The sequence below is a fragment of the Dermacentor albipictus genome, chromosome 10 (assembly GCF_038994185.2).
Source record: "Dermacentor albipictus isolate Rhodes 1998 colony chromosome 10, USDA_Dalb.pri_finalv2, whole genome shotgun sequence".
Taxonomy (NCBI): Eukaryota; Metazoa; Arthropoda; class Arachnida; order Ixodida; family Ixodidae; genus Dermacentor; species Dermacentor albipictus.
Genome location: NC_091830.1, coordinates 67,195,372 through 67,208,559, shown reverse-complemented (window position 1 = coordinate 67,208,559; position 13,188 = coordinate 67,195,372). Strand labels below are relative to the sequence as shown.

At 47.3% G+C, this 13,188-nt stretch overlaps 1 protein-coding gene across 2 annotated transcripts in view; it reads right to left on the bottom strand.

Moving 5' to 3' along the window:
• LOC135899725 (synaptotagmin-1-like) overlaps positions 1-12,691 on the bottom strand; it is a 270,674-nt gene extending 257,983 nt beyond the window's left edge. Inside the window, exon 1 of one of the 2 annotated variants that reach the window (XM_065429048.2) lies at positions 12,076-12,691. The gene's annotated coding sequence lies outside the window, so the exon portion shown is untranslated. The remainder of the gene's footprint in view (positions 1-12,075) is intronic. The other variant, XM_065429070.2, reaches the window with a different exon arrangement.
• Between the last annotated feature and the right edge of the window lie 497 nt (positions 12,692-13,188).

Sequence of the window (13,188 nt, the reverse complement as noted above, 5' to 3'; positions counted from 1 at the left end):
TTATGGGAAATATATTATTCTTGGTGTTCTGGGTTGCTAAGACAGTGGCAGAAATGTACATAAAAAAGTATTCACGATTTAAAGTATTTGGCTTGGAAGTGAGAAAACAAGGCTTATCAGGCTGTTTAAAAGCAAAAGTTATCAGATAGATGGCCCAAAATCTGCATCCACAATCCCAGTGCTCGTCTCTAGAATCAACATGTTTTAGTTGGTTTCGTCTGCCGCCTTTCCGGTTTCCTTTGCTACGCGCCTGTGCAGCCTTCTAAGCCCTCCTGCCGAGAAGGGCGCGTAAATATAGTTATCACAATCGAAGTGATGATTGTAAAAGAACATATTCATGTTTGCAACATTATATACTCAGTCATAATCATTGACCAATAAAAATTTCCAACGCACACCTTGCCGAAAGCGTTCTTTAAGAGTGTAAAGAGGTGCTGAAACCTGTGTTAGTCTTTGTCTTATTGCAATGTGCAAAGTCTTAGAGAAGGTCCTTGACCAAGCCATATAAATCACGTGACTTGCTGTCCAAATTGGGCACCTTCGAATCCGGTTGTGTCTGCGCGTACGTGCACTCGGGAACCCACGGTATGTAATGCGAAACATCTGAAAGAACTAGTTGAGACTATGGCATCATAGAAGTATACTTGCAATTGCACAGCTTAATGGTTAGAGCATCCGACCGTTATGTTGGGGGATTGAAATTCAGTCCACCCATCGTGCACGTAGTTCTGTATCTTTTTTTAAATATTGGCTATTCGGAAAGACTGCAGCAGCACCCCAGAGCCACGGTCAGGATAGTGCAACTGGACTCGCAAAAAGAAAGCTTCGCATTAAAGGACAAGCCGTGTTGCTGGCGAAATTAGGCTGAGCGAACATAAGGCTAAGCAACGCCGCCCAGGAGGTGCTCTGCTGGGGACTACCACGTTCTGCCACAATATCATCCCAGATAGGATCATGGAGGGCACTGTTACGACTTCGGCCGACTTCGCCCTTTTCTTTTTTCCTTCTTCATTTGAAACTCCGAAATGGGGGAATTCGACAGTCTCTGAAACAGCGCGCCGCGTTATTCAGACAGTGTCTAGTCGTCGACTTGGTTCTGAACCGGCGTGTCACTTGTTGCGAGCCAAAGTAAAAATAAAGCCTACCCAAATGTGCAAAAGATTTCTTCTTGCCGTTTTTTGCGCTACTCTTACCTGAGCAGAGCTGCAAAGTTCAGATAGGTGAAAAATACACATTCATTTGTACACACCCGAACTCACATCAACATCCGCACATACGTACACCCCTTGCCCATCACGTGTATAGGGCGAAACAAATAGACAATAAAAAATATTAATTCGTAGTTCTGACCCCAGCCTGCCTGGTTGGGAGGAAAACATTCACCGACTAGACGTAACTATCTTGCCGTTTTTCGCTTAATGAGCAGCTACCGAAGAAAATCGGCAGCCCGTGATGTTTCACTTGCAAGCGCGCACAAAGTTGGGAAATCGGAACACTTCGTGCGTGATTAAGCGTGACCGTGTTGCGGAGTGGAGTTTCGTTTTTTTTTCTTTCTTGTACGAACCGAGAATGCCTAAAAGTGTCAAGCTGATTGTTTAACCTCCAGTCCCCCTCTTCCCCACCCCAGTAGCGTTTTTCTGCCCACTGAGCAAAGATGATTGGTTAATGGTCTATATAATATGGCTACCGTCATTTGTCCATTTTATTAGTCGAGCGCACCACCGCTTTGCGTATCACGTCGCATGTGTGCGTCGTCCCAGAAAAAAAAAAGCTCGCGGAATTCGGCAGCGCACACGACAACACCAACGGCGTTTTAAATACTTGCTTGAACAACTGACGAAACGAGAAGAGAAGAAAAAAATTCAAGCAAAAATTTCGCTCCTTCCAATTAGATTACCTTTAAATCTGCGATGCTTTATGCGTCATCGACGATGACGAACTCAGTAAGAATAACGCACAAGGTGAAAAAGCCGCAGACAAGCGGTCTTTCAATCGTAGTATTTTTACACTGCCGTTAAGTACCCTGGACGCAAAGTTTGACGTACAATAATCGTCAGGTTGACTAATATAGCTTGCGCAAATGTTTTGCAGCAATCGCTAATTACCTATTTCGTTCAAGTATACCACCGAATGCCAAAACTGCCACCCTGTAGTACTGGCTAAATTGATGGTTTTCCGAAGTAGCATTGTTCAGCAGCAGAAAAATGCATGGTGCGCTCAATTATATTCTGAATACTGACACTGAAAGTTATTACCATAGTGGCTGCGTTCACAAAACTAGCCACTCGCCTATACAGGTTGAACTTCTTACCGATGCTGAGCTTTTTGGATTGGGCCTAAGCATTCAAAGTGCCTGCGAGATATGTTATGTCTACGGCATAGAAGCTTTTGCAAGAACCGTCCGAAAAGATGTTCGGGAAGGAGGAAAAAAATGTGGCACCGGAATATAATCAGACACCTAACTATATCGTCTTCTGTTATTTGCCACATGCTATACCCATCATAATAGTGATGATTACAAGTTTGACGCACTTGTAATTGCTTTACGAATTTTGCTCGTATCTCTATTTTTATCATGCATAAAGAAAGAAGCGTCGCGCTCTACAACTCGTTCTTTATTTCATAGATCTGTCCGAAATTTTTTCAAAAAGACAAGAAAGACACAGCTAGACGATAAGACGCTACCGAAGGTTACAAACTCGATTCATAGCGATACATCAAAATCGAGAATGCAAAGCAGCACGTTTTCAAAAGCCACAACGTTCCAGGCAGACCCAAACAACTGCCGTAACAGATGTTACATGTTACTTCAATAACGAGAGTGGTACGAAAGCAATATAGCAGCATGCAAAAAACTATCGTTCTGTGTTCAGGAGTCCATGTAAAACTTAAGAAGAGCAAGACGTACACAGCGCAAACACCAGAACGAGAACGACAACACGTGCTTGCTCTTCCGTCCATGTTGTGTGTGCCACCACTCCGTTACATGAATGCCTACCAACTTGCTCAGCCGTGTGTCCTTCATTGCCCATGCCACCTAGGTATCCACAACTTTCATCTCCTCTTTTGATACTCTCAGAATGAATTATCTGGCTGAGTCTACCTGTGCGCAAAAGTTTCTCACAACAAACAATCCGGAAAGGAGCTACGTTTATGAGAACCCGATAAGGTCGGCAACAGTCGGCTTGTGAGACCGAAATCTATTGACAGATTTCTCGTAAACTCGGCAGGAACGTGTCATGCGAGCGGCCAGGCGCGTTCTGTCAACTCGCCAGAAAGGGGTCGGTTTGGTCGCCTGAAAGACACTTGACAAGATTCATATAAATAGTCGGGTAGGGCATGGGTCGAATCGGGCATCGGTAGGGTCGACTTCCGACTCCACCCGCGCACATCGATTTCATGGAAACGAAGCTAGAGTTAGCCTGTCCACGTCTGTGATCAGAGCAATAGTTGGGACTGTGCAAAATTATTAGTTTGCATCTATCCCTGAACCGCGCAAACAAGCGCTGAAATACTGCGTTCTCAGAAAAGACAGCTGTAATCTTCTAAAGTCAACTGGTTCGCCAACCTTAGAAATAAAAAAGCGTAGAAAATTATGCCCTTACTCCTGTAAATACGGATGAAGTTTTTTTTTTTTTGTGGCAGCTGCGATAGTTATGACCGAAACTACGGACCAATTTATTTCGAAAACCAAATAGACACTTGCGTGTACGCTAGTTGTTTCTTGATCTTGCATGTCAGGTTGCCTTAAATTGTTCTAGAATACAAATGAGAAAAAAGCACGACCACGCACAAGATACAGCATAACTTCCCATCCATGGCCGATTTAGACTGCCTCAAATTGTGTAGCATGGAAATGGGCAACGCGATAAAGTTCAAAGCGGTCTAGGCACCACGTGCTATAGCGGACATATACTTTTCAAAGGTTATATGGTAAATAAAGGTTAAGTATGGAAATGAAGGTAAGTAATGCTATTAAACCGAGGGAATCACGGCACAAGGATCGGCGACCCGATCAATCTATTCCATAGGTGCCCTTTGTAAAGCTATCATGCAGAACCAACTGCTTGTCCTTTATAACTTAGTGCTTGTCCCCACGGCACGTCCCAGGTTCATTGGATGTACGATATTTATCCCTATACGCAGTCAGAACAGACGGCAAGCATTAGCTGAAAACGCAGAGCGCTTCTTTGCGAAAAAGAGCTGGCCCGCATTCATGCAAATAAAACATGCCTTGTCACCTACCGTGGAAACAAGTAATAATTATTGTACTCGCGTCTTTGCCATTGCGGAATTTTGGACCATGAACAGTAGCTGAAGTAACTCGATCCGAAGACATATCAGTGCGATTTAAATTTCAGGACATAATTAAGCGGAGTCTTGAAAAAAATTCATTCCGAAGCGAACGGTCTTACTAACCCTTAAACTGGCAAGATAAGAAAGACCTGACCTAGAATGTTTGTATGGCTTTATTCCTTCTTCATACTGTTCAAATACATCCCAGATGAAATATGAAAGGGCTTTTCTGAAAGCTAAGTGACATACAGCGGGTCGAAATAATTGTTGACCAGTTGATTAGCGACCAATGTGTGCACCAAAACTTGGGTTTGGTACTTGCTTTGACAAAGTAAATGTGTGTTCTGGGGAACCACCTCAAAGGAGAAAAAAATAATAGCTTTCTTAAACAAAGGAAACAAAAATTCGCATTAGCGATAACACTAGCCCCACGCTCCTTAAGGCGATACCGACGAGGTCTTCGAGTTTCAAAACCAAAACATCTACTGCCGCTCATGGTCGACATTTATGTGATTACCACATGAGAAGGTACATAAATTAAGATAATTGAAAAGCACAGACTAATATTTCGTTTTGTAGCATTTTTGCAGCCACTTTCGTAAGGCGAACAATATTCTTGAGCTAGCAGGTAAAGGATTAAAGACAGGATTTGCCTACATAACCGAACCAACAAGTTAAATTTCAGGACTTAAGCCCGAAAGTTTATATCTCCACGCAGTCGAGTACACGGGGAAGCACCGCAATAAAAGCAATTGGTTTGAAAGGTTTTCATTACAGTTATTTGCTTCGCTCGGAAAAATGTTAACTGGCCGTTTGTCTAAAAGAAGTGGCAGTTTCGTCCAAATGGCGAAGCATTGACAACAATGGCAACGTTTAACGTTTCACTTGGGAAACTCGTTCGGGTACTCTGCTCTGGGATTCAGCCACAGGGATGTTCGCTCTGCAGACCGGCAATTTCATTAGTCTTCCAACATGAGGCTCTCTGAAATTTGTATACTTTCTTTCTGATGTGTGCTTTCCTAGTAATGATTATTGATTCTAGCCAGTAATACTGCCTTCATTTTAACATGCAACATAGCCTTTGAACAGCACTTACTCGGTATCTCCGGAAAATTTGTTCGCCTATTATTATTATTTTTGTTTTGTTATCACTCGGGATAATGCACCCATCCATTGACCAACCCCTGTAGTGGTATAAGGCACGAGTTCTATGGACGACAACGCCAACGACTTCATCAAGGAGTCCACGCACATCAACAAGGGCGCAACGACCTATACATCGAGGAAATTGTTGAAGCCAGAAATGCGTTTGTCCTCTTGGATTCTGACGCATCTACCCCGACGACCATAGTTCCCGAAGCAGACTTCGACATAAATTGAAGTCTCGCCATGACTATGCAGCAACAGCTCAGAAGTCTTCCCCGACGATACAAAGACTGCTTTTCGATGTCATCGAGCATTCGACAAACACCAGTTGCAAGGCATTGCATAATAACTGAAGCGTGTGCTCGACCACTCCGCCAGAGCCTTTACCGCGTTTCGACGCGAGAACGTGAAGCTATAAGGCAACAAGTCGACGAAATGCTGCACGACGACATCATATAATCGTCCAAAAGCCCGCGGGAATCTCCTGTAGTCTTGGTGAAGAAAAAGGACAAAATCCTACGTTTATGCGTCGATTATCATCGACTAAACAAGATCACGAAAAAGGACGTATGCCCCTCCCACGCATAGACGACGCATTTGATCGGCAACGCAACGCTGAATACTTCTCCTCAATGGGTCTCAAAAGTCGCCACTGGCAAATTGAAACCGATGAGCGGGATCGCGAAAAGACCACCTTCATCACGCCAGACTGTGCTCAGCAACTGCAATGTTCCAGCACGTGATGGATATGGTGTTAGCAGGGTTGAAGTGGGAGAACTGTCTTGTTTACTTCGGTGGCGTCGTCGTCATCGCCGGAAATTTCGGCGGTTTGCGCAAGTACTAGAGGCCATCAAATCAACATTCATCACCCATCAAGTGATCTGAAGCCGGAAAAGTTCCCCTTCGCATACAATGAGCTTCTGTTCCTGGGCCACTTCATCAGCAAATCTTGTGTCCGCCCCAATCCGCAGCAGACAGCTGTCATCGCAAAGTACCAACAGCCCATGGACAAGAAAGCAGTGCGTAGATTCCTTGGCATGTGTGCCTACTACGGGCACTTTGTCAAGGACTTTTCGCGCATCGCCGAGCCGCTGACACATCTAACTAAATGTGATGTCCTTGAATTCAAGTGGGAAACGCCGTAGGCCGACGCATGTCAAGAACTAAAACGTCTAATACAGTCGCCACAGGTACTTGCGCACTACGACGAGGACGCCGATGCAGAAATCCACACTGATGCCAGAAGCCTAGGCCTCGGGGCCGTCCTAGTCTAAAGGAAAGACGGACTTGAACGGGTAATAGCATATGCTAGTCGGTGGCTGTCAAAAGCTGAAGTCAGTTATTCTATGACCGAAAATCAATGCCTCGCCATCATTTGGGTTACAGCAAAACTCCGCCTTTTATGGCAGGCCGTTCAAGGTCGTCAGCGACCATCATGCGTTGTGTTCGCTAGCGAATTTAAGGACCCTTCAGTACGCCTGGCGCTGTGGAGCCTCAGACAGCTAGAATATGACATCACTGTAACCTACAAGTTAGGATGAAAACACTCTGATTCCGGCTGCCTGTTTCGCACTTCTGTGGACCCTCTGCCACAAGTTGACCAAGACAAGGATGCCTTTTTAGGTACACTAAGTGCAGATGACTTTGCCGAGCAGCAGCGAGCGGACACGGAGCTCAGAAGCTTTGCTGAATACTTGCAAAGCAGGACCAACTTTGACCAGAGGGTATTTAGGCGCGGATTGTCTTCGTTTTTGTTAAGAAACGACGTCGTGGTGAAGATCTTGTCCCCGGCCCGCCCAAACTACCTTCTCATTGTGCCCGCACCAGTCCGGCCAGTAGTACTGCACGCCCTGCACGATGATAAGATAGCCGAGCACCTTGTGTTTTCCTGTATGCTCGCAGGAATACAATACTATTGGCCGCGCCTGACCGCCGACGTCGTCCCTTACGTCACTACATGTAAAGAGTGCCTGCGACCCAAGACACCACTGACAAGGCAGGCGGCATTACTAGAGCCGACGGAGCCTCCTTGCCGACCGTTTCAGCAGATCGGTATGGATCTGTGGATAGTCGTGGCTACCGACCACCTTGTACTGGAGCGCAATATCGTGCCTGGAAGTCAACCAGTGCGCATGTGCAACACGCCCCCTACTTATCGCCGCGCTCCTTATATACCCGGCTGCGTTTCGGAATAAAGTGCTTTTTGTTACCTGCTACTCGTCTGGCTTACATGGTGTCACAAGTGGGCACGGCAGTTAGTTCCTGCCCGTGCGGCAAGTTTTGCCATAGGATGCCAGCTTAACAGCAGTATTGATTCCCATGAACGAGACAAGGGCTCATCCGGAACGAGAACCACAAGCCACACCACTTCTAGCCCGTACCATCCGCGCGCCAACGGCTTGGCAGAGCGTGCCGTTCAGGAAGCTAAACATCTGCTAAACAAATGCCCGTTTTCCACCCTCGAATTTTACAGTGCGTTGTTGGAGTGGCGGAATACTCCGAGGGACGAACAGTTGCAGTCGCCAGCTCAAAGGCTCATGGGACGTCACACCAGAAGCCAACTCCCGGTTCTCAACTGTCACCTGGAGCCCAAGACGATACCCACGGAAGCAGTTCGTCAGCGACTATAAGAAATACGACATAAACAGCGTTCCTACTACAACAGAACGACACGGGCTTTGCCAGACCTTCGTAGCGGAAACAAAGTGTCCGTATACGACACCCTAAGCAGAACGTGGGCCCCGGCCATGGTAATTGGTCCTGCAGGGCCACCGCGATCCTACTTAGTGGCTACAGACAGTGGACAGCAGTTACGCCGTACGAGAGAGCATCTCAGGGCCACAGATGCTGCTCAGCCTGCTGAATCGCAAGCAGAAACCCGAAAACAGGCTGTGCCAAGTACCCCAGCACATGCAATTCAAGCCCCACTTCGAAGAAGTGAACGGGTACGCCAAGTGCCGCAACGTTATCCACTTCCTGAACGTAAATAGCAAAGCAATCCTTGTTTGCAAATGAAAATGTTCATCAATGTTCCTCGGTTTTTTTTTCTCTTCTTTTTTTTCCAAGGAGGGGAAGATGTACTGGAGCGCAATATCGTGCCTGGAAGTCAACCAGTGCGCATGTGCAACACGCCCCCTACTTATCGCCGCGCTCCTTATATACCCGGCTGCGTTTCGGAATAAAGTGCTTTTTGTTACCTGCTACTCGTCTGGCTTACACACCTTACCCGCTACGTTGAAAGAAAAGCTCTGCCTAAAGGCAGTGCTGCCGAAGTCGTTAAAACCTTCGTCGAGAACATCCTGCTGCGACATGTCGCCCCAGAAGTCCTCAACCCCGACAGCGGAACGGCTTTCACTGGAGAGCTCACCCAAACCATTTTGCAATACAGCCAGATAAGCCACAGGAAGACAACTGCCTATCACCCGCGGGCAACTGGTCTTAAGGAGCGCTTGAACAATACCCTCGCCGACCTGCTTGCAAATAAACACAAGTCATGGAATGCCATCCAGCCGTACGTAACCTTTGCTTACAACACGGCGGTGCAAGAAAACGCAGATCACGCCGTTAGGGCTAGTCTACGGCAGAAAACTTACGACGACTCTCAACGCCATGCTGCCACACATCACCGACGAAGAGAATGTCGACGTCGCCGCCAATCCCAAGCATGCGGAAGAAGCCCGACAGCTCGCCCACCTGCACATCAAGAACCAGCAGAGGACGGAAAGCCGACAACACAATCTTCGACGACGCTACGTCGATAACCAGCGCGGAGACTGTTTCTGGACTCCGATACGCCGACGAGGACTTAGCTAGAAGCTTTTACGACGCCCTTTCGGATCCTAAAAGATCATCCGACGTATTGTCGCCCCGGACTACGATGTCCTGCCAGACGGCATTTCGCAATCGCAGCGGCGACGCGCACGACCTGAAGTCATCCGCTTCGTGCGTCTTACGCCTTTCTACGCCCGCTGACGAAGTTATGGGCTCAGTTTCATTGTTACAGATGCTTTTCTTTCTTTATTATGCGTGGCTCTTTGTTTAGAGCATCGGAAGGATGCTTTTCAAGAGGGGGCATTGGCACGTGTGCCTTTTTATCTTTCTCGGGTGACCCCTCTTTCACCAGTTAAGAAAGGTTAAAAGTTATCCATCAGCGCAAGACGCCATCTGCATCTATCGCAGTTTCTCGAGTGTTATCGATGGTTCTATCCGTTGTCTGTTGTCATCGACCCTTGTGTAATCTGATTATGTGCGCGACGCGAATTGGGTAGTACTTTCTGGAAGAGAGGCGGGCACCAGCCATCATTCTGGATCCTTCGATGATGCATGCAGAAAAGCCGACGCGCTTGCCCCGCAGATCTTATTTTGACGGCGGCCCTTTGTGTTCGCCGCTATCGTTCTGCTGTATTGTGGGCACAGGTCCACCCAATAAAAACTCAGTTTCGTCATTCATGGTTTTGCGACTATTATCGTCAGCCTCAGAACGTGACATATATATTATATTAGAAGCATAATGGCGACACCGAAGGCGCCAATTCGTAGAGAATGTCTTTATAGTTACTATCGCAATAAAAAAGATACACATTTACGTTTTGGTGACTTCGTCGAAGAAGTCACGTCTTTCGATAGTAACACAAACAACATAGAGGTAAGTATTGTCAATACGTTGCAATGGGGAGGTAGTGAAACCATCCCAAGCAAAAAATTTCATCCATTGCATTGGCTAAGCATTGTGTCATGGAAGTTTGTATATAATTGATTTTACTTCTACGTTCTAATTATTCCTAATCGCATTGGCACCGACACCAGAGGTATTATTGCCAACGGAGAGAAATAGTTCGACGCTTGGGAGTTCACATAAATTGCATTGCTGTGTTACAGATGTTTCGTTGAAAGCTGTCTTTCTTTTTACAAAGCACAATGATGACCGTTAATTGAAGCAACAACTTCGTCTAAGAAAACCTCTTTCGCTACAGACGTTAGCTGTTATTATTTCGACACAGGACATACATACTATCTCACATGCACAGATTAGACACGTACGAACATTATCCGAATACAGACATAGAACAAATACTGAATGGAATATTCAGCTAAAGCTGGAACATTTAATTTTTTTTTCCAGCCGTAGCCAAAAGTGGATTTTGGTTTCCTGTATCGCAGGATATAGCGGAACACAGCCACGGTATATTCGTCCATCTGAAGCGCTGCAATCACAATTACGTAAAAATAGAAGCAGCGAGGTCAGGCGGGAGTCCTTGTAATGACATGTCCGTCAGGCCGCGCGTGGAGGTGAGCAAACAAAGCACCGGAAGTAAAACACACAAAAACACACAAACAGACACACACACGCACACACACGCATGAATAAAGTGAAATAACAACGCGAAGCAGAGCGAAATTATTTCTCGGGAACCCACAACGCTACAGTGTGATGCCCCGCAATGCCGAACGTGTCATGTTTGCTACATTGAGTACGTTACCTCAAAATTCTTATTCAAGCATGGGAAACATAACGCGTAGCGTACAGCGGCAATTTCGACGTGTCCGAGCAAGTTTTGAGTTAAAATTTTTCTGTAACTGTTTTAGTAAATAACTAACTACAATACGAACAAGGTGTTTAACAAATACTTTTTTCTTGGTACCAGTGCACTAAGCATAGCAAGAAATAGAGTTGGAAGAAACCATCCTCATTATTCTTAACGAGGAATTGTGTTTCGACATTGATCGTGACCTCAATGATTGAGTGATTGACATCCCCTCTGAAACGGACCGCTGACAAATAGTCGCCTAGGCTGCTTGAGTTACTCAGGTATGCTGTACATGATTTTTATTCTGCCATTTTTGTATACAGCTATTTAACCTTCTTTTAGCTCTTCAAATTTTTTCTATCTACCTTGTATCGCTACCTACGCCTGTAACGGATTCGGTCGTATAGACCCCACCATTATTCTAAACGCTCGCTGCTTGTCTAAAGTGTTAAACGGTTGATGTTTCCGTTTATTCTATATCCAAGCGCTTCTGGAAGCTGTAATTTACCTGCGGGTCTCACTGGGTGAATAGCTTAGCATTACATTAGGATGTACTGAGTGGTCTACGGATATTTTGCTGCAGCAGCCACATGCCTTATGTTTTTACGAATATTTGGTCCAGCATGTTCTTTTGCGCTGAGGCAACCAACTCGAGTCTCTAGTTTCAAGGTACTATCCTTTGTGTTATCGTGCGCATTTTGTCTTCTAATTTCTTTCTTTACCCTGTAAGTACTTTCCAATTACACGGTTACATTCGTTGTGAGCAACTTCGCTATAAAACTGAAACTAAGTGAGAGGGCCTCTTTTCTAGCACCAGCGTTTTCTGGTTGATCATGTACAGAAGAGTACGACAGCATCCTCCCGCAGCCATTGTTTTAGCCAATGCTCGTGCCATGCGCCCACCGCGTGTTTTGATACTGGCAACCACTTTCTCAACGAGTCATCCGCAGAGCAACCTAACCGAAAGCAAGAGCGTTATGACAAGGCAGGCGCGGGACCCACCGCCACGGCGTCGCTCGTATGCTTGCCAACTCAGCGCAGAAATACCGAGAGAATACGCGCACAGCCGGCCCGCCAGCGGCAGCTGCGCTCTAGAAGGCCTCACCTGTTGAAGCAACGCCGACTCGCCCGCGCCGCCGCTGCTGCGTTGGAATCGCTGCCGCGGGCGCGTGTTGTTGCTCGACGGGCGACGACTCCTAGGTTCCGCCGACGTCACATTCTGAGCGACTTCGGTGGGTGGGTCGCGGTTCCTCCGACTGTGGGGCCTCGGCGTCGGGCGGCCGACGTGTCAAGCGGCGGCGGGAAGGCATTAAAACACAGTCGACGACGGACAGAGCTGCGCTGGCGATTGGCTATGTGGGTTCTTTTGTCGTCGTCTTCCGGCGAGCGGCTCGAAGGTATCCAGGAGCAGACGGCTGAGAAAAGGAGGCCTAAGCCAGGAGCACGGCTCGACGGCAAGATTTAACCACGACGCAGACGACGATCTTCAGGCCGGCACCGATGGTCTCACATTGCGTGGCGTATTACGAGATGAACTTGACGACGGCCGCGATCGTTGTCATCGCAGTCCGCCGAACGTACTCGCTCAGCTGCGAGCTCTGCGCGAACCGCTCGCTCTCTGCGTCACCGTTGCTACGGCCGCTGCCTGCTGGTGCCGCGAGGGTAGAGCTCGAACTCCCTTCCGTAGCAGACGCCGACGCCGGACGCCGAGGTGAGGGGGGAGAACGAGCTCGAAGTCGGGAAACGGAAGCGCCTGCGCGCCCCCATGACGGCGGCGCCGCCTGGCGTCGCCTGCCCCGCTAGAAAGGCGCGACGATTTTCCGGTGAACCTGGCGAAGAGGGAATTTCAAACAGTGGCAGCACGCGCGCAGTGGAACTAGACATTCGCAACTGTTCTTAAAGCGATGCTGTTTATGCGCACCCTGTGCCGTCGTTGTCGGACTTCGCTAAATCAGGAGCCACGTGTCCTGGCGAAAGAGCAAAAGAAGAGCTCAACAGGGGGAAGGGGGTTAGAGTAACCATTTTCCCCTGTAAGAATGCTATACGTGAATCTTATACGGTTGTCACACGGTCCAATTTCGGCGCTCGAGCCAGATAGGCATCGAGTATATCGATGCCGATCCCCCCTTTCCCCCACAAAAAAAAAGAACGCCACTCGGAGAATCGCAAAACAGCACTCCTAAAGCATGGTCACCACGCGAAGCACCCAAAAGCAAAG